The 21,176-nt window shown below is 39.3% G+C and overlaps 1 protein-coding gene across 5 annotated transcripts in view; it reads right to left on the bottom strand.

Moving 5' to 3' along the window:
* Nucleotides 1-21,176, bottom strand: part of GULP1 (GULP PTB domain containing engulfment adaptor 1) — a 143,347-nt gene that overhangs the window by 106,297 nt on the left and 15,874 nt on the right. For 4 of the 5 annotated variants that reach the window (XM_059475773.1, XM_059475775.1, XM_059475777.1 and 1 more), the window contains exon 2: nucleotides 17,868-17,921. The exons of the other annotated variant lie outside the window; for it this stretch is intronic. The gene's annotated coding sequence lies outside the window, so the exon portion shown is untranslated. The remainder of the gene's footprint in view (nucleotides 1-17,867; nucleotides 17,922-21,176) is intronic. 5 annotated transcript variants of the gene reach the window in all.

Here is a 21,176-nt window from a genome sequence, read left to right as displayed (position 1 = left end):
TTAATAAAGATGCCTTGAGCAACCTGAGTGCAGATACTCGGCCATGCAGACTAAAAGACAGTATCACTAAATGCCATACGTTACTCTTCCCCCAAGGACTCAAGCAACTTCTCCAAGAAAGCCCATGAGTTCTGGTGAAGGAAGAGGCATCCTGTAGTTTTTATGTCTATCTGGGAGGCTGTTTTCAGATTCCACAGTTAGAAGATCATGTAGAGTACATAAAAATGCTTCTGTCCTCCTCTTTAACTCCACTGCAGCAATGACCTCTAAGAAAGCAGCACAGCTCTCCAGCTGCATTTCACAGGGATATTCTCTGGTTTTGAGTAACCCACTCAAACCAAAGTGAGCCATCCTCCATCTTTATCTTACCTGATCCCCACACTTTATCTTACTCCAGTTCCAAGTGAATACCTAATGTATCCTGTTGAAACCCAGTATTTGGCTTTGCCTCAATTTAGATGCAATGGCTGCACAGGCCAAGGTCATTCAGCACTGTAAATGCATTCAGTCTCACCTGTCCTGGAAGCAGCACACTAAACAGGGAGAGAAAAGCATTAAACATTTTCCTTCATCACTAAAGCTTGTTTTGATCTTTTAAAATGGATGAAAATTATCTTCACAGAAATTAAGCGTTCTTACTGTTTATATTCTTCAGTAAATTTAACTTTCTGAAATATCATCTTGATTCTAGAGCTCATTTTGCAGCCAGTAACTGATCTCCTATTTTCTTCCTACTCAAAGCCATTTACTTTTACTTTTTATTCACCTTTTACTTTTCCCTCCTTTGTTTTCTTGGTTAAAAATCTGTCTGTTGAGATAGCAGCAATCAGCTTGTACTGACTGATGATGGGAAATCAATACATACAGCAATCCACAACTTCTGGAGGGGACCTTGCATTACCTGCTCTTCACCAGACTGCCACTGCTGCCTTTGGAGAACATATTACTCCAGTTCAACACCACTATGGTGGAGTTCTGATCAGGTCATGCTTGGCAAACAATTATTAGGGAATATTACTTCTAAATGCAGTCCAAACACAATCCTGTTAAAAAAAAAAAAAAGCTCCCAATGCTGTACTGGCTGTATAGGGAGACAAATAGATTCAAAACCTGCATGGCCACTCCGTAACCTTCTACGGAGTTACGTTAATAATAGCTTCAGCCCATCAACTTCTTGCCAGGTTAGGGTTTAAATCAATCCCTCCTTTCCCGATGAAATGAAAAGTTTATCAGGTATTCTTTTATTTGGTAAATTTTCTGATTAAGCACTTTCCACCTAGCAAGAAGAGTCAAAGAACACCCCTTTTCATGTGCATGTTACAAGGGTCTCTACTTCAAACACAGGTTCAACCCTGTAACCATTCACTTTCCCATAAATATTACAGAGCAGTAAAAACCTGCTAGACTCATTTGGACAGTTCTACTTTTCTTTTCTGATTAAGCACTTTCCACCTAGCAAGAAGAGTCAAAGAACACCCCTTTTCATGTGCATGTTACAAGGGTCTCTACTTCAAACACAGGTTCAACCCTGTAACCATTCACTTTCCCATAAATATTACAGAGCAGTAAAAACCTGCTAGACTCATTTGGACAGTTCTACTTTTCTTTTCTTAAGTCTGTTGCTAGATATTCTGCCATAATCCTTAAGATGTGCATTGCTTTTTCATGACCAGAGGAAAAATGTATTACCATACACCAGAAAAAAAAGAAAAAATAGTATAACAATAACTCAGGTTGTATTACAGAACTACAGCCTTGCTAACATAGCCTAAATTTCAGCTAGACAAAATATTGAATTCACTTTCATCAAGACTGGTATTTCATTGTAACAATGGACAATCCTTGTGCACAGACATAACGAGCAAAAGTACAACTGCCAAGTGGGAAAATCCCATCTTGAGTTCTGAAACTTCTCAAAAGAAGGTATACACCAAGATATATACTCAAAACCAGGAGCAGATGGAGCTGCTCTACTATTCAGACATTAGTTTGAATCCCCAAGATCCAAGTGTTCCAACCCTACCACTCCAAGAGTTCCCACCAAGAGGGCTGGAGAGGTGATGGTCATACAGGCACTGCAACCAAACAGTGCAGCCCCACAAAAGCCCAGCTCCAAGGGGTTTGCATGGCTTGTCTGGAGTTTGTTTCCTTCCAAGGAAACAAACTCCAGAACCAACACAAGCCTCCAAAAATTCCACCTGATCTCTGTTCTATCTTTGGCTGTAAGCAATTGTGCAGGAAATCACCACATTTAAAAAAAAAAACAAAAAAACAAAAAAAAACACCAAATCTCTATTTTTCCATTTCAGCTTTGAAAAACAGACCTAAACCTGCAGTGGACAGAGCAAACCTCTACCTGTTCAAAACAGCCAGGAACAATACCATAACAGATTCTTATCATAGAGAGGAAAAACACAGCCAGCATTTTTAAATATGTTTTGAGGTGACTGCATGTATTCACATAGTCTGACAGCAAACAGATGTTTCTCCACAGAAGCCTGGACTGCAAGTGTATGAAAAACCAAAAAACACTGAAAGAATGCAGCTGACCTTCTCTTAGGGCACAGTAATGACCATACAGTAACAGCCAAGAGAAATGTAGCCCAACTGCAAAAACATCAAGATATGTACACTTGGGGAAAAACCAGGATACGAGATACTTAGTAAAGACTTGCAAAACATAGAATCAGCATTTTGTAACAGTGAAGTCTTTGATGAAGAAAACTTCAGAGTCCCATAGTACATTTTTCACTTGTTTAACTTACTTTACTGGCTATTAAGCCATACTTCCCACAGCAGGGGAGAACATAGGCCAGCAAAGACAGAACTGCAAAAACTACCAAAGCCCTACCTAACCTTTCATGAGACCAATATGGGATCCTAAATAAAGCTCCCCTGTCCTCATTTCACCAGGCTACATTCTGTAGTAAAACACTAATGTAGCTTTTAAAATTTAAAGGCAGAAACACCCACACCCAAGCCTGTTACAACCAAGATAACTTCCTACAGAGCTGCTAACACAGAGCCAGCCCTAAGCAAGGCTGTTGGGTGAACAAAGCAAAGACTCTGATGTGCCACAGCAAGGTGGAACGAGACATGAAAACCTCTCACCAGCTCAAAGCCTCTGCAGGTTATCAGCTTCCCTAAGTGAGAAATGCCCTGGATGTCATCTGAAATCATTAAAAACCATGGGTTTTAAGCTCCCCTGACAGGTAACTGAGGCATAGGAGGAGGATGATAGAAGCCCTTCCCTCTAGCCAATTATAATCTGAATCCTGCTTCTAAAGCACTGCACCCCAAGAGATAATTTTTTTCCAATTAACAACTCTCAAAGTGATTGACATATACATGTCGATAATCATTAAAAAGTTATCTTAATTTGAAAACCACTTTTCATTTGGTATATCTATAGGATGAGATGCTCACAGTTTTACCAATTAGTGGCCACATATCAAAATGGGCTTTTTGTAACCAGACTTGTAAACAGAACAGAACCCAAAGGACACTCTTGTGTATCAAATCTATACCACTACCACAAATAATCACAATAAAATAGGCTATTTGCTGTGCATGAAAACATAAACAAAACTAAACAGATTTACAGCAAGAAACATTGACTTTGAGATCCAACAAAAATACAAGGAGATGGGAGAACTGTTGCTGTGAACATTCAATTTCCCTAAGTGATACCAGTTAGATCAAGCATTGACTTGTATTGTGCTGAAAAAGCTGGAATTACAGCATAAAGCTGTTCTGCATGGCAAGCTTCTGAAGGCAATCTTCCTGTATTATACATGAAGTTCTCTTTCAGTACAGCCATTCTGAGCAGGGTTTTGAAGATCAAGGGGGTTTTTAGTTAGCTCCTTTCTCCTACTACCAATGTGATCCAGCTGCTGCTCCCTTCCCATGGCTGCTACAGCAACTGAGAAAAGAAGACGTGGCAATAACACAGACTCCCTAAATATTTTTTTTGCTTTCTGTCTCGACAACTGCCAGGAGTGCAGCATCTAATCTTGGCATTTACAATAAATTCTTTTCCAAACTTCCCTTTTTGGTAAGGTATTTGCTAACTAAGGCTTCTAGATATCCCAGCTCACATATCAAAAAACTTCTAAAACTGCTGCAAGCCCGTTTCTCTCCTATTTCTGCAAAAACCTCCCTGCACAAACCAGAAAAACACAAGTTTTGGAGTTTTTCCTGGAGCACACATACTTCATCTTTTTAGAGTGATACAATTCTTGGAGCTTCATTTGAAGGATAATTGAATTGACTGAAAATGACAAGTACTAAATAAATCAAATAAACTCCAATACTCCAGAAGTTAAGTCAGGTATGACCCTCTCAATTTTGTATCAGCAAATCCTCTGAATTCAAACAGGTCCAGTTCAAACTTACACTTACATAAAATATGGGACACTGATAGGTATCAAAATGATTTCTAGCATCCATTTGTTTCAAAATTCCCACAAAATTTTTTAGTCACTCCTAAGATGTCACATGCTTCCCTCTGCATTCTCCTACAAAGACATGGTATGGATTTTACAAATCAAGTACAAATTGTTCATTTTTCATGGTACATAGAAATGGAAAAAATATATGACTGCTTTGATTTTTAATTAAGAGCTGAACAGCCACTACAGTACCTCTGTTCTCTCACAATTCAGCTATTCACCAGATTTCCTACCCAACGGAATTACATTAAATTTGCATTATTGTGCTCAATTTCCTTCAGGAAAGTTCCTACATTGCCTGTCATTTCTCTGGAAGCAACACACCATTTAACTATGTACTTAACTAGCAAAACTTCAGAGCTGCTTCCCCTGTTCTACATCAGTGATTTAACAGGAACAAAAAGAAGTCATATGCCTTGGAACAAAAATGCCTTTTATTTTTTTTTCCCAAAGTTAGCACTATATAACCAGCATACAGCCAGGACCAACTATTAACCAATTATTTCAATTGGTGTGCTGGAAAGTTGAACAGACGTCCACTAACCCCTTCAGAAGTCAATTAAAATCCATATGCCAAATTAAACAGTACTGATGTTTGGCAACTGTATCAATAGCACTACAGCAACAATTCCCCCTATGTATTCAATATGTAAGCACACAGACTTTGTAACTTGGAGACTGATAAAAGCTCATGGTTTTGCATGTTCCAAATTTTCAAGCATTCAAAAAGTGCCTGGGAAAAGCTATAGGGGAAAAATATCCATCCAGTTCCCTTAAGCACAAAATAAATCTTCTTTGATCCAAGTTGTCCTTAACTTACACATCACTAAGAAAGTAACTGTGTGCTATTTCATTCTTACCTTCTCCAATAAAGAATAAAGGAGAAAATGAGTCCACATACAGGACGGCACAAAGAGTATTAATCTGATTCCACACAACTATTAACATTTTTAACTCTTGACATGAGTACATTCCACAGCAACTACAGACCTGGCTGTCCAAGTCCTCTAACACTTGAGTCCACTGCTGTGTGATGCTCTCCTAGAACTCCAAACTGGCCTGGACTGGAGCTGAATTTGTCCTACAACAAGTTACCAAAACAATCCAGGGGTTGCTAAACCCAAAAATCTAAGTTTGATCAAAGAATGTTATTGTAAGTCAGCTGAGAAAAGAGAATCCACTGTGAGTGATCCAAAAAAGGAGCCTTTTCCCTGCCCACTGGTTCCCTGCCAGTGAATCCTTTTGGGCACAGCAGGTTTGTCACTCTGTAGATTAATTTAGCTGCTTCTTTTCCTTACGGAGTCTCTGGGGGTTTTCTCTTCACTGCTCCTTCCATCACTTTATGGGAGCTGTGCCTTTCTGCAGCACTTGCCAGGAGTCCTGCTGTCTCGGGGAACTCCTCTCAAAAGGAAAATTCCTGTGCCCAATTCCTGAGCTGCTGCCCATCTCCCACTTAGCACCTGTGATCCACACTCTCCTGACAAGGATTGCAGGCATGTAACAAAGTGAAATGGGAAGAAAGCAGTCTGTCAAGTCACAGCCACCATGCCAGCGTGCTCAGTTCTGCTGCTAAATCTCAGCTAAAGGAATTGAAACACTACCTCTGATACTACATCAAAATGCACACAGTGGGGAATGAAATGAACCACGACACAAAAAAATTGGGAAGATTTCTATCCCCTCGATCTCCTAGGTCCTTTTTAAAGATTACAGCTGAGCTGTCAACCTTACAATAAATGAGAAGCGTCCACAATACAAAGAATTCAATGCTACAGGAATTACACTAGGAGTCCAACTCAAAGCATTGGTGAAGGCATCAAAATATTCGAGTACAGCCTGAAAAACATAAATGATTAATAGTTGAACTATCAGAAAGTTAAATGCAAAATCTTGTTTCTAATATAGCTTATTACAAGAAAAAGGACAAACTGCATCCACACCTGTCAAAAGCCAAAGAAATGTCTCTTTTCTAAAACACTACCACAGGAAGTTACTGAGTTTTGAACTATGTGAAAAAAAATCAAGAAGCACAAATAAAAGAGAAGCTGCCTATTCAAGATATTTCCTAAGAAGGAAGAAGCTTCTGCAATGCCAATAAGTGACCAGTGAAAGTGTTCTGGGAGTTTCTCTCTTGGACCCTTAGATCAACATCACTGCTTTTTTTTCTGAAGTGTAAGTGAAAGATACTGCTCCAGATGGAACAGACAACAACACATCAGAATGCTAAGCTAGGAAGGCAGAGCATTTCTAAATTTCATGACCAAAATTACCTGCTGCACCTGTCACAGGCCATTAAATTTCATCTAGGAAGGATTTCCACCTTTGAAAAGCTATAGCAAAAACTTACATTTTCAATTTCAACATCTCAATGGATGGCTACAATGTTTTCCCAAATGGTAGCTTGTCCAAAAGATGAATCATCTTCATTGTCAAAAACATATGCCTCACCTCCAAAGCCAGTTATTAAGCATCTGTTTTAGTGATTGATACTTGTTATGTGTCTCCCTGCAAATGAACACAAGCATCAATACCTGCTGTTTTCCTATACAATAAAGGCATTTGTAATTGCTCTTTCTGAAAAGCATTAAGTCCCTAATTGTCAATCTTCTGCACATTTTTATGGCTCTTTTCTACAGTCATACAACTGTATGTTCTCCAGAACCGTGTAAGCAGGCATCATGGTCATGGCTGTATTTTAAAATGCAACTTCATTAGGATGGAGAGAAAGCAAAAACAATCTACTTTATTTCCATTTCACCTCATTTTCTCTCCCATCCTTCCCCATCTCTCACTAACACAAAACAATGATGCACCTCCAGCTGAGACTCACAGGTGTCACAGAGGGCAGCCTCCTTAGAGAACCATAATTTCAGACAGCAGTGACTGAAAAGACCACAAAACTGTAATTCAGAGAGACACCAACATACCCAGACACATCAGAGTACCTCACATTCATTTCTATGGGCCTGAAAAAGCCCCAGATCTTCTGGAAGACAGTAAACCACACAACTGCTCAAAAACCAGGTAAAGAAACACTTCTGGGACAGGAACAGGTATCTTCTGCATGCCATTACAGTCAGGGTACCATCTGCTGGAACTCACCTGTTTCATTTAACTCCTTTTATGTAAAGTTGACAGAAACAGAAGCTGTATTTTGAGAGAAACAAGCTGTGCGTTAACGATAAGTCAAATTCTTTGGCTTCCAACATTGTCAAGTATGCCATAATATACTGTCAGACACAAAGTGGCTGTAGTATATTTCTGCTTAGCTGAAAATCCTTATTCCTTTCTATCAGAAAACCACTTCCACTTCCCTGGTTAAAAAACAAGAGGAACATTTTGGAATACAGACTTCCTTTTTTATTTTTTTTTTTATTTTGTCAGGACACAAAGATCTTGCAACTAAACAGCATGAAACATACCACCTAGGAGGCTAGACATAAAATGTTTTTAATGGAAGCAGCAGCCAAGATGCATTCACCTGGATGATGCTGGATCCTATTAAACTTCATTCAAGCAAGCCAGAGAAGATCATGTATCTTTTATCAAAACAAAACCACACATACTGTGACTGCAGCCTTCAGGCTGCTGGTTTCTTTGAACAGCAGGGACAGTGCTAATCCTAGTGAGCCATGGAAGTACACTCCCACAGCAGCACTGCTTGGCTTCTCCTCTCCTTCCACTATTCCCAGTCCCTTCTCAGAACATCTTGAAAGAGATCAAAGCTCCTAGGTTTGGAAGCACAACGTTTCTCAGAAGAGTATTTCCATAGCTGTTATTAAAGTCTTAGTGTACATCAAGGGCAAGAACAACTGATGAGCCTGAAGAATTTTGATACAGGGCTCTTAAAATAAACTTTGTGCCACACAGAGCTGTTCCACTGGGTACTGACACGCTGTAGATTTTCAGCTCCAACTCAGCCTCTAGCAACTCTAACCACACAAAAAAAACATTTTGACTGAACCTTTAACCTGTAAAGAAATTCAAGAAGAGGCAAACTGGATTAGCAGCCCATTTTTATTTTTCATTACCACCTCTGGAATTTCAAGTTCCATAATGCATGGCATCTTTTATGATGGTGAGTACACATCCTTGAGAAAGAAAGGAACTGTTTTACATGTGTCCTCTTAATTGCCTCTAACAGGAGTATTTCCCAATACAGCAGCATGGGGTTTCTAAGTGCATGTTGGGCAAGCCCTTTTTGTACACTTAAGTTCTTGACAAGCCATGCCTAAAAAATTTGTTTAATAAGGTACTCCTGAAATTTTAATTCTGCCTTCTCTTTACCACAATAAAAAGAAAAAGCTCATCCTTTATTTCCCTAAGTTTGATTATCTCCAGGAGCTGTGAAAGGGAAGACAAGAAGTTTGGAAGACTCAGATGCCAAACTTAAGTGACTTAAACTACTGCAGTTACAGCAACACTTATTTAGCAATTACTCTGATAAGAGAGGATCAGTAAAATAAACAGATTTGTTCATGTTCCTATCATTCCTACTACTGCATGAGCAGAGACCTACAATATGGAGAAGAAATAAAGTACTAAGTGGTGTCTCCTCCAGGTGTGGCCAAGTCCCAGAAAACACATCAGCAATACAATGAAGACACAAAGTTAGCATAGTTATTAGGAAGATACCAATTTTTTCAGCTCCTAAGTATTCTTTATTCACTTGGAAGGAAAACCAAATGAGCTATCTTTTTAAATGCCATCCTTCCCAAAACTGCTTGAGGCATCACTGTGAGTGGTTGATCAGGGTCCATGCTGTGCAGCAGCAGTCTCCTGTTACCTTGTCTTGCCCAAATTTACACCTTGGCTACCCAGGACACATTTAAAGCTTGTCAGAGATCAACTTTTTTTTTTTTTTTTTTTTCCACAGAAATAGAAAGAAAGGGGTATTCCTGTTAAGAAAAATACTGGACAAAGCACTATTGCCCTTTTCTGTTACATGTCAGTATGTTTTCAGTATGTTTTTGCCAGACATTGCACAGCAAGACAAATGCCCCTCTTGCACAAGAGGCAAGGGGCAACCAATCACTCACTCTTTGTAAGCAAGGCAACTTTTTAAAGTCTCAAAAAAGAAATTTGTTAAAAGCCATCCTATTCTTTCCTCATAACTGTCCAGGAAGAGTCACAATGAAGACTGGTTAAAAAAACTGGCACCATGAAAAAAACCTCATAGAACTTGCAGGAACAGCAGCTTGGGGCTGTCACATTCTGAATGTGGACACACAATCATAGCCAGGAAAGATGCCAGCCATACCAAGACACCACAGAAAATGACTAAGGAGTATTTCCAAACAATATTCATTGCAACTCCCAAACAATTCATGCTTCTTACTTGAGTCAGATCTAATATCGGAAACAACAGAAACATCTGCAGAAAGCATCAGGTACAAATAAAGGCAAAACGAAAGAGTTATTTTCATAATCCTTAGCTAATTTTTGGCTAAGTCACCACTTGGAAGATAGCAGTAGCCAGCAACCCCTGAGTTTATAAAAACAAGGAAGTATTCATAAACCAAAGCACACTAAACAATAGCATGGCAATGCCACGTGCACTAGCAAACTGCATGCCTTATGTCACTCCATTGCTTCATGGGGTAATAAAATGTTTTGTTAACTGCTTGATCGAACAATATATCACAATTTTGGCACAAAGTCTGGAGCATCAGTCTACCAAGAGGTAGAGTTATGACAATGCAGCAGGAACACTCCATATTCCTCTTTCCATGCACTGGGTTTGTTACCTCTTCAAAAATCAGAGAGCAATTCTAAACAGTCTTGTAAACTTAAGTCAAGCAGAAATTGCATATTCCATCATCCATCTGTTGCTCCAGCTCTTGCTTAAAATGTAAAAGTGCAACTATGTCTTTCTTTCAGACACAGAAAGAAAGAAGAAAGATTTTGCCAAAGGTCCAACCTAAACCGGATGGATAAATTTTAGCAAAAGCATCACCCTGAACATTTTAGATCTCTACTTTTTAAATTTTAAGAGAGAACACAATATTTTGCATATAAAACACTAATATACACATTATTGCTACATGAATCTGACATCCATGTTGCAAGCAATCTACTGTTTGTTCCACAATTTATTTCCCATTAATCAAGTTTAGAGTTGATAACCTCCCACCACAGGTACAAAACAATTTCATATCCACATTCTCTTTCTGATCTCCCCAAAAAAATTGCTTATTTAGTTACTCCACAACTATTTGAGATGGGAGAAACCCCTTCTGGATGCAAACAGCCTAGTCTTACACAGGATTTGATCACATCACTATTACAAGAGGATACCAACACCTTGCAACAGAGTTTTAGTTGTCTCTCATAACATTGAGATATAGAGCATCAAAAGAAGCAGGAATGTATTTGCAAATTCAAAGTAAGATCTAAACAAACCCTTCTTCCAAGGATCATAGAAGTATTTAACTCCTACACTCTATAATTAACTTTATAAAATAGAAGAAGGCATTTGAAGCAGATTCCCACCCTGTACTGAACTAATGTGCAACAAGTTAAGAACCTTATTCAGTTCCATTGAATTCAAACTGTGAGGGAAGTTCATGCTACAATTCACCTTTCTGGCTGCTCTGGAAGTCTAAATGAGAGTCCTACTTCACCTGAATACTTTATTAAGCCACTACTAAGCTGAAACCTTCTTGGGAAAACTGCACAGAGTGCACATGTGTATCAAGATATGAATCCGTCTGTTGTGGAAAACATTTCTTTCAAATACTGGATAATAAAACTTTTATTACAATAAAGATGAAAACTTTGCATTTATAATTACTGTGTCAATACATTCCTGTAAAACAGAACTCCAGCTTGGTGATTAAAAAAATCAATTCAAGCATCACAGATGAGAATTGCTAAACACAAGGAGTTTCAGACACACTGAAAGTACTTATTGTCAAGATGCTGCTGCTTAATGAATACAATCTAACAAAACCTATTTGTGAAGTCTGTGTTTTGAATAATGCACTTATCTGGTTGTAGAGAGAACAGTTCTTAAAACTTGAAGCTTCAAAGAGAAAAGCGCAGCACTTGACACGCAGTTCAAAGATTAGAACTGCCTGTATTCACAGAGCAACACATACTGAGTCTCACAGGCCTATCTCCTAGGAGAGAAATCCACATTTTACAATTGTTTGGGACTTTGTTGCACATGTAGACACTTTATGATTATTAGACTTTCCATATAGAAGTTATGTCATTCTTCTTTTACCAAGTCAGCAGTAAATATGACAACATCAGCTCTCCAAGAGCTATGAATGTTGTATGTCAAATTAGACAACTGTCTTTTCCTACTGTTATGCTCTATGAATCTACCTTCACTCCATTATGGATTTTCCTCTCAAATCTCCCCTCCACAACTCCCTGACCATTTATTTGGGAGCAACACATGATTCTCTGTCCCAGGTAGCTGTCAATTTGCTCCACAGTAAAGTGAGGGTCCAGTATTTTAACAACTGCTGGGCTGAAATGTATTTTTTTATCCTATATTCTTAACCTGCTGCAGGTGCAGCAGTTAAATAGAAATAATTTTTTAAATATTATAGAAAAGTACTGTATTTGAGTATGAAAATGTGCTTCCATATTAACTATGTTTTCTTTAAAATATTTCTGAACTTAGAAACAGATGATCATCTAATAGAAAAATATTAGAATTACTAAATGTTACAAGCCACAAAAAAAAAACCTACTAAGCCCCACACACTAAAGAACTAAAAGCAAATCACTTGCCGCTTGTCAGGCATAACCTGCCAAGCTATTAGCTCTCATTTTGAAGGCTTGCATTCGCTCAATGGCTGACCTGCACATTGCAGAGCCTTAGCATGAGAAATGGCTTTTAGGCTCAGCTGCTTTCTAAGTGCCATCCATCATCAGGAAAAAGAGATTATTCCCTTTACAGTCGGCTACTTTGCCAAATTCTTCTGGCTCTGATCCATCAGTCACACCCACGGCACCCTGGGGAAAAGCAAACCCTAGCTGTGTATCACTCTGCTCCTGCTGAAGAGCAGAATGAACAGCAATTAGCATTTGATGCCATTTATGAGGAAAGTGAGGTGAGAAGACAGCTCTATCATTTTCCAGCCTCACTCCCTGCACCAGCCAGCAGCTCACAGGGGCACAGAGAGGCAGGCTGGGAACTTAAACTGGAGGAGGGCAGAGCTGGAATATCCCATGGTTTGCATGACAGAACCACAAACACACCCACATGCAGCAAGGGCCCTTTGGAAGCCCTTCTAACAATACATATACACATACATTGTCACTGATGCAAAACACCAGGAGAGGTACTGCTTGCTGAACCAGAAGATGGTCTAGGAAGGCTCTTGTGCTTTCCAGTAAGGCTTCCTCCCCACACTTTGTTTATACTGAAGAATTATAAACAAGATTCCCTTTCAAATCAAAACATCCGCTCTTGCATTCGCAGCACAACGAACACACTGCAGAACAGATTTATCAGCAATGGCAAAACAAACCCCAAATCCCTCCAAAGGCAGCCTTTGCCTGCCTGTTTTGCCCTAAAGACTCTGCAGAAGGGTGTGCCAGGTTAAGCCTTCACCCACAGTGTCCTGTGAGCACAGCACACTGCAAAGCCACCAACACAGCAGGTTTTTGCAGTCAACAGGCATTGAAACAGATGGATCCCAAGGGTTCTAGCTCCTTCCCCTCCAAGAAAAAGGGAGAACAAGAAAGAGGTCAGGACTATCAGCCCATTGTTCAAATCCAGGTCAGAATTTGACTTATAGAATAGCCTTTGCCTTTCCTGACTGGACATGTAAGAGGCTAAGGAGGAAGATTACAACCGCCACTTCTCGTTCATGGTCTGTGTACAAGAGTGCAGTCACCTTCTGAGGAAAGGCACAGCCAGCTGGGCTCAGTTCTTCTCTCCTTCCCTTTAAATCCCAACTTCACTCATGCAGCCACCAGCACGCAAACAGTTTCACAGTAAGTTAAGGATGACCAGATCTCTTTGGGTCTCTTTGCACTTTCTCTGCAATCTGTCTGAGTAATACACACCATTAACCTGCTTAGTGAAAACCTAGCAGGAAAAACTTGGAAATATTATCCATAAACTGAGCAGTCTTTCAAAATGGTCTACCACTGGAAACACAAATCTGAACTTGTGTTACTCCTTTGAAAAATATATGCCCAAACCACATTCCAAAGGCATTTCCAACTTAAAATGTTACTACTCTTTACTGTCACATTTAAAACTACTGTGCCAGCAGAAAACACAAGTCACAAGTTTAAAAGACTCTCAAGACCCTGACACAACACACTTGGAAACTAAAGCTGCCACAAAAAATGCAATGTCCTCTACTTCACAGTCAAATAGCAAAAAGCAACTAAAGCAGCACTGTGGGTTTGGGTTTCTTGAAGGAGGAAGTGATGGCACGATCCCTCCTAATACCCACCAAAGCAAGGCGTTTTCAGCACCAATTTCTTTTCTCAAAGTCAGGCAGTGGACATGAAATCAGCTTGAAAAATCAGAAATCATGCGTCCTAGCATGGCCCATCAGCCTCCCCTGCTCAGTGATAAATGAGAGGGATACCCCATGCTCTACCAGCCCTGCAGCAGCTGCAGCAGCAGCCCCTGCCAAGGCTGGGCTTGCACTTGCAGGAGGAGCCCAAGGCACTGAAGGACTCCTGTGCAGCTGCTCTGAGACAACCTCTCTCCAAGCAGCAGCCTCTCTCCAAAAAGCTGCAGCCAGGGCAAACAGGCAGCATTGGACTGGCCCTTTCTCCCAAGAAACGCCAGATTGACACCAAACCTTCACCTTGTCTACAACTAGGGCCACTCTGTGACCAACAATGTCCTCTTCTCCACCGCACAAAGGATGGTAGCACCAGACCACTAAATCCTGGATTCCTTCATTCCTATCCTTTCTTCAAATGAAAAATTCAGCACCTCTCATACAAAGAGGACTTGTTTTGCCCAGTGCCTTCCTGACACCTGTGTGCCTTTGTGTCTTTCCTCCTTTAACCATGGTGAAAAATTGATCAGGACACCACAAAGAGCTTTCTCCTCCCCACAACAGGTGGATGCCCTGTGCATCTTGTGAATCTTGACAGAATTCAGAGGAAAAATGACTCAACCTCTTCCTTAATCCCAGACAAACTGCTTCCCTGGTAGCTGTGCTGCAGTTATTGGCAATTCCCAGAGGTAGTGAAGAGGAAGTAAACAAGATGAGGGAAGCAAAGGGCTGGAATTCTCAAATGTAATAAAGGAGGGGATGTTATTTTATCTGCCTGGTTGTTGCTAACTAGGAACCAAAGTTCAATCCAGCCAGTTTTGACTTTTTCCTACCAAGACGACCTATTTCACTAAAGAAAACAAGTTGCCTTTGAATGGATGACAAACTGCAAAAGGAAGTTATGTAAAGTTACCAAGTTATAGCCCAGAGACAGCATTAACATTTTTGCCAAAAATCCCTATACTCAAACCCTTCCCCAAGCTGAACAGACTCCATGTTAATTTAATTGCTTTCAGGTAATTAAATTCCACATTAAGTGGGGCTAATCTACACTGCTTCAGCCTAATTACTATCTCAGTTCCAAAAGTTGGTGGCTTTTTTTTCCCCAAAAGGGATTAAAATGGAATTTATTCTTTAACATTGTAAGTCTCCAGTTGTCTGTCAGGTCTACTGAATGAAGCCTTGTAGCACAGTAATATGGACACAGCAGAAAATTCAAGGCTAAGTCAGTCTTACTCTTCCTGTATTTATTCCGCATTTTGTTTGCTATGCTAATTGAGGCTGTCAGCTAATGACTTCAGTACACTGTTACTAATTTGTGGTTTTTCTTTGTGAAAACTAAACTAAATTGCCTCTAAATCAAAAGGAAGGGCATCCATACATGACATTGAAAGGAACATTTAGGTTCTAAACACAGGTTTATCAACACTCATCCTCCTTGTGCCAAGGAATACTGCCTACGCCAAACTTTAGTACAACTCAAAAATCATCAACAGTTGCCATACTTGAAGCTAGTCAGAGGTTTACCACCTTGTCCTTAAAGATGCTTTAGCACAACTAGACAACCCAATGGATAAATATAACTCAGGCAAAATTAGATCTGTTACAGTGAAGGCTTCTCTTATGGTGAGAACATTTGGATGTGTAGAAGGGACTGGAAACTTCCTTTTTCATTCCATACAGGCTCCACTGTTTTTTCTCTCACTCTAGATAAATGCAAGCACCGCTTTATAAAAGAAAAAAAATATTAGTCACAGAGCTTGCCTTTTTATAAACTTAAGTACTGGATTTCTTCCTTTCCAATTTCAACCTAATAAGCATCCACTATTACTGTGCAAATTAATAATAAAGACAGATGGGAAGTGGGGAAGACAACAAAGTCCTGCATTATTCCCACAGGTGGGGTTAAAGACAAGACAGAGCTGGAGCTCTGATTAATGCCACTTACAGTATATTTGCCTACCCCTATGGAACCATAAGAGCACACCAGGCTTTGTTCACGAAATAAATAAATAAACCAACAGTTCACAAGGCAGTTTTTCATTAGATAGTTGGCATGCTAGTAAGAGTAATCAGGGAATATAGATATAAACAACAGCTTTCTATTCATTCTGTCCCAATAAATAAGGCCCTGGAAGAGTGCTCACTGTAACTAAATATATCTAACAATTTTCACAGTGCAAGTACTAAAATTTGAAGCTTTATTCTTAAGCAGAGAGGCAAAAGCCAGAAAAAAAGGCAAGTAAGTGAAGCTCACACAGACTCTTACACAAAGAGTGACTGTCCCATGTGACAAGCACCAGCAGAAAGAGCCCATTTATATTTCTCTGTCTCCAACAATCACAGCTGAAATCTATCTTTAGGAGCCTGATCTCAAGTTCAGAAGACTTTCAATATACAGCTGATTCTGCAGAACTCATATTTCTGGGCTCTTTATCATGTCTCCCTATTTATGCCATAGGCCAACATAATCTGGTGCCTGGGAACAGCAGGGCAAGGGCTGGAGACAAAAAATTCTGCCTTGAAACACCACCTCTTTATAGACAAGGTTTATCTATGTTAAAAACAAGCCCCAAAAAAGGAAAAAGAAAAAAAAAACCACTAAAACCCCAAATGAGTCCAAAATAACTCAAAAACCTTCAGCAACCTCTTTCTATAACATTTTCATTGAGCTAAGAGCCCAAAGCTCATATTTAGAGTATCAGAATATCTAGCTATTTCTGATTTATTTCTCAGAAATATTTTAATCAAGAAACTTCAGCTGTGATGCTTTACAGGTGCCAGACCATCATCACTTGTTACACAGTTTTATTCCCCACTCTTGAGAGCACAGTCCACACTGTTTACTTCTGCTCAGGACACAGTAATTGAGTACATGGTCCTCTTGCCCCACACTCCTTTATTTCATCACATACCTTGAATCAAAAATGCAATTATATTCTTCTAACATAAGCCATGCAGATTTAAATTCTGCTTCATCTTGAGAGAAAAAAAATATAAAAATGTTTGTAAGGACGTCAGGTAATAAAAATATCACAGTTTTATGGTAAGTCTTGCTAAGACTTCATCAGGAGCAAATCCCTACCTAGCTACTTGTATATCTTCAGCACACAAATTTGCTTGTCAAGTTCTAGAAGGGATTCTCCCTTCCCAGCTCCCCAGAACAGAGCCTGCAATTTATGCCAGCCACCAAAATCCTACAGCAAATCCTAACCACAGTCCTATTAATTTCAAAATCCATCTGACCTAGCCAGTGACACTGGTTCCTTGTACCAGAATGCAACAACTTCAATGGAAATGAAATCAACAGAACAAATTCAACAGAAGGTCACAAGTGTCATTTTTAATTACTACACTTCCCCAAGAAACTGACCCAGTTAAAAAAGCAGATTTATGTTCTCTCAAAGCAGTGATGACAATCTTACTCTGAAGTCACATAACCCAAAGCACTGACAACTACATCTGCATGCTCTGTGATCTAACCCAGTCTGGCACTGAAATAAAAGTAAAGCAACAGATAAAATAATCAGCCTGTGCCAGTGAGATAAATAATGGTCAAGAAAATGCACATCAAGGAACCATGAATTCATAATAAAAGTTGACGTAAATATGTGCTGGAAAGAAAGATTTTAACTGCAATCATCCAGGATAAGGATTAGCTTTCACCATTCCACAATTATTATGGTTTTATGTGCCCTACAGTAACAACAGAAACATTCAGACAGCAAAAAGACCATGGGTGTTTACAGATTTTCCCCTGTGTAAACAGCACACTAAAACCTCCTATTGGAATATTTCTGTTTCAACAACAAAGAAATTAAATCTATTCACATCAGATCAATATAAGGGATTAGCTGTTTGTGTTAGTAAGCACATTTATCTGATCAAATGTAGATATACAGTAAAGCAGAAAAGGTTATTACTGAACCTGATCTAGTGGTTCCCTCCACTCCACTTGTCTTGCATCTCACCTCGATGTTATCTGTCAGAAAATTCAGAAATCACAATCATTAGATTAAACTCTCAGTAACTCATAAAATTATTTTTAAATCTTCAATCCATACTTGCATATATTGCTAATACTTTGGACATCAAGTTTACCTGGCCTAATAATTTGTCAAACTTGAACCAAGAGATTATTTGAGGTACAAGTGAACCTTTTTAAACACACAGAAGAAAAAATTGCCAGTGCCAAAGACTAATTAACTCCCAAGGGTTGAACAAATACAAGAATTTTGGGGACATGTGTTCTCTGGGACACATATACACTACAACTGTCCCAAGAATTTCCAAGGCTCTTATGAGATCTTATGACAAATCACTTAAGTGCCTTCTTTGGGCAATTTTACCATGTCTAGTACAGAGGCTTTGTGTATACGAACAGCACAGTGTTCAATACTCTTAGCAAATGCACTTTTCCCCAAATATTACACATTAAAACGTGAGTTTTCATAGGCATATATATTCCTCTTAAGTTATCAAATGTAGAGAAATAAAACAGAAAATAATTTTCAGTGGCCTGAAGAGGTCCATGTTAAAAAAAAAGTAACAACACACCCCAGAGAAATTAAAAGCTTTCCAGTGCAAAAAGTGATGTGTTCACCACAGCTCTGTGGGCACAGAAAAGCTCAGCAGTCCTTGCTCTATGGGTTTATGTGCCTAGGATAAGGTCCACAGGTCACTTTTCACACTTGTCACAGGAAAGGACAATTTGTTCTCTGCCAGCTGAACTCAACATCCAGGAGAAGCCCTTGATCTTTTTCACCACTAGGAAAAGTCAGTATTCCTGGGATCCAGCCAGTAAAGTCAGGCAAAGGCATAACAGTGACAGTTAATTGCTTGCTAATCATGCTTTGGTTTCAGGATGAATGCCACCAGAAATATTTCATTTATTCTTTTCATTGATATTAGACATTCATTGTTACAATTACAAAAAATTAATGTTAACCATTCTAGACGACTGTCTCTAACTGACAAATACGTGGAAAAAAAGCTCATTTTTGTGTCTGCAGCTTGAAGGGATGATTCCACAAACCCTATGCTGTTCAGAGCTGATGTGCAACTGAGAAAGAAGTACAGAATTGAGAGAAGCCATATGGCAAAAGTAAAATATTTTGGTGTCAAAACACCCATCACAGCTGAATTCAAACATCACATTCTTCACACTTTTGAGACATGAGATCCAGAGACTGGTCAGAAGTGTGAATTTTCCCACCAATTTTTATGGACAAGGGTCAATGAATTATTTTTTCTTGACAGGAGTGTGACATTTCAAAGTTTGCTTTCACCACAGAGCTCTCCATAGTTTCAGAGCAGACAAAGAGACTGCATATTTCCTTTATACACATAGTTAGGCAATCAAAAAACATTCCAAATCATTTCAGCATTAATAAGACAAGCTTCATGTAAACATCAGCATAACTTAATTTCCAAGCTCACTTATGCTTAAAGAGTTCTAAAACTCAAATGTGCTCAATATGAAATGTTAAATATTTACATCCCAGCTGACAATGACCTTGTGTTAAATTATTAGGGAACAACAGAATAGTTGATGTTGCCACAAGCATGGGTTATAACTGGATATGCTGGCAAACACAAGTAGATGGATCATTACAGAGCCATAATTAATGGCCACTGCCATACACTGGGCCTCCAAACACTGCCTGTAATCAATATCTATTAGCAGAATGCTACAATATAAACATTTATAAAGCAGACACAATACACCAGCTAAACCGCTAATGCATGTAATTGCTAACACAGAGCCATATGCTGAAAATTCATCTCTCTTTACATTTAACTTTTACAACCTAGGCAAATCAGACAACTGTCTAGCCCAGAGTCTTCCAAAATTGCTTGCTGAATAGAAAACTGTAATCAGCTGCCAGTTCAATTGTTTTTATAAGATTCTACATAAAACAAATGAGGTCTGTTGCCCTGACTTGTGAAAGAGCTCCAATAAATGCCAATTATAAGAGCAATTAGGAGATCAAATCTGACATCACAGGTTTCTCTCTAAGATATTAGCTCAATGACTTTTTTATAAGCTAATTAGTCATGGTCTCTGAACAATAAACAGATGATCCAAAAACAATGATTCTGCAATAGTGTTGTCAAACCCCAGCTTTCCAAAAGGAATTATATCTATGACTGTCAATTCCTTCAACTATATTAACAATAACAATCTAAACTATGAACAAGAACACATGAAGTGTTCCAAGCATGATCAGCTTCTGTAAAGTTCTTAAAAATCCTGGATTTACCAATATTTCCTGTGTCAGAAGCCATGCTGTTAATCAAATATGAGAGAAATCTGCAGGGATTGCACAACAGGAAGAAGGAAGGAATTCCCCTATAATACAGTGAATTTGCCTCTTCCTAAAGGAACAGAGGACACAGCAAGAAGTGGGTGCTTCAGTTGAAAATTCCTGTCACAAAAAGACAAGCCTGGGCACCAGCACAATCCAGGAGAAGAAAAGTAGTTTGATTTTCTGAAAGTCCTCTGTTGTAAAATGGCAAAACGTTGTCTATATGATAATTGGGATTCTCTTACATGCAACCATAACGACACTGTGTGATTATGCAATGACCCTTTTTCTGTAGGCTATTACCTTGTTCAGCACACAAAACACAAGCAGGTCACCAAATGAACATCTTGTCTCATGGTCCTTCGCAAAGCCTGGTGCATTATTTGCCACCAATCCCTCAAAATGCAGCCTGTCCAGAGGACACCCACAAGAAACAGTTCTCTGGCAGCTCTCACCAGAGCACTTGATGGTCCACAAACTTGAGTGTGTTTCAAAAATAGTGTTGTCCTTATTTTACATTCAGCCAGTGTGGCAACCCAACATAAGAGAATTGAGGCTCCCAATCTGAAATGATCATCAAGCATTTTCCTGTCTCTACTGAGAGGCTTAAACTCAGCTACACTCAAACTGATTTGCTGCAGGTGCAGTAAAACCTGGCAGAAACTACAGAAACAACCTGCCAAGGAAACGTGTGCAAGCCCTCAGGCGTTATTTCCTAAAGAGCTATAAAATGTGGAGTACTTCATGATCAAAGCAGGCTGCCCTTGATTTCAGGTATGAGAGTCAGCACTTGGTTCAAATCACAGCCAAGAGCGAGGGGCAGATATTTCTAACATCAGCAAAAATCTTCCTACAGCACCTTGACCACTATTAATACGGAAAAACAGGGTGAGGTTGGGAATCACATTCCCCAGAATTATGTTTGACTG

This window comes from Ammospiza nelsoni, chromosome 7 (genome assembly GCF_027579445.1).
Source record: "Ammospiza nelsoni isolate bAmmNel1 chromosome 7, bAmmNel1.pri, whole genome shotgun sequence".
Lineage (NCBI taxonomy): Eukaryota > Metazoa > Chordata > Aves > Passeriformes > Passerellidae > Ammospiza > Ammospiza nelsoni.
Note: the sequence above shows the minus strand (reverse complement) of the source record. Positions and strands in the feature narration are given on the sequence as shown.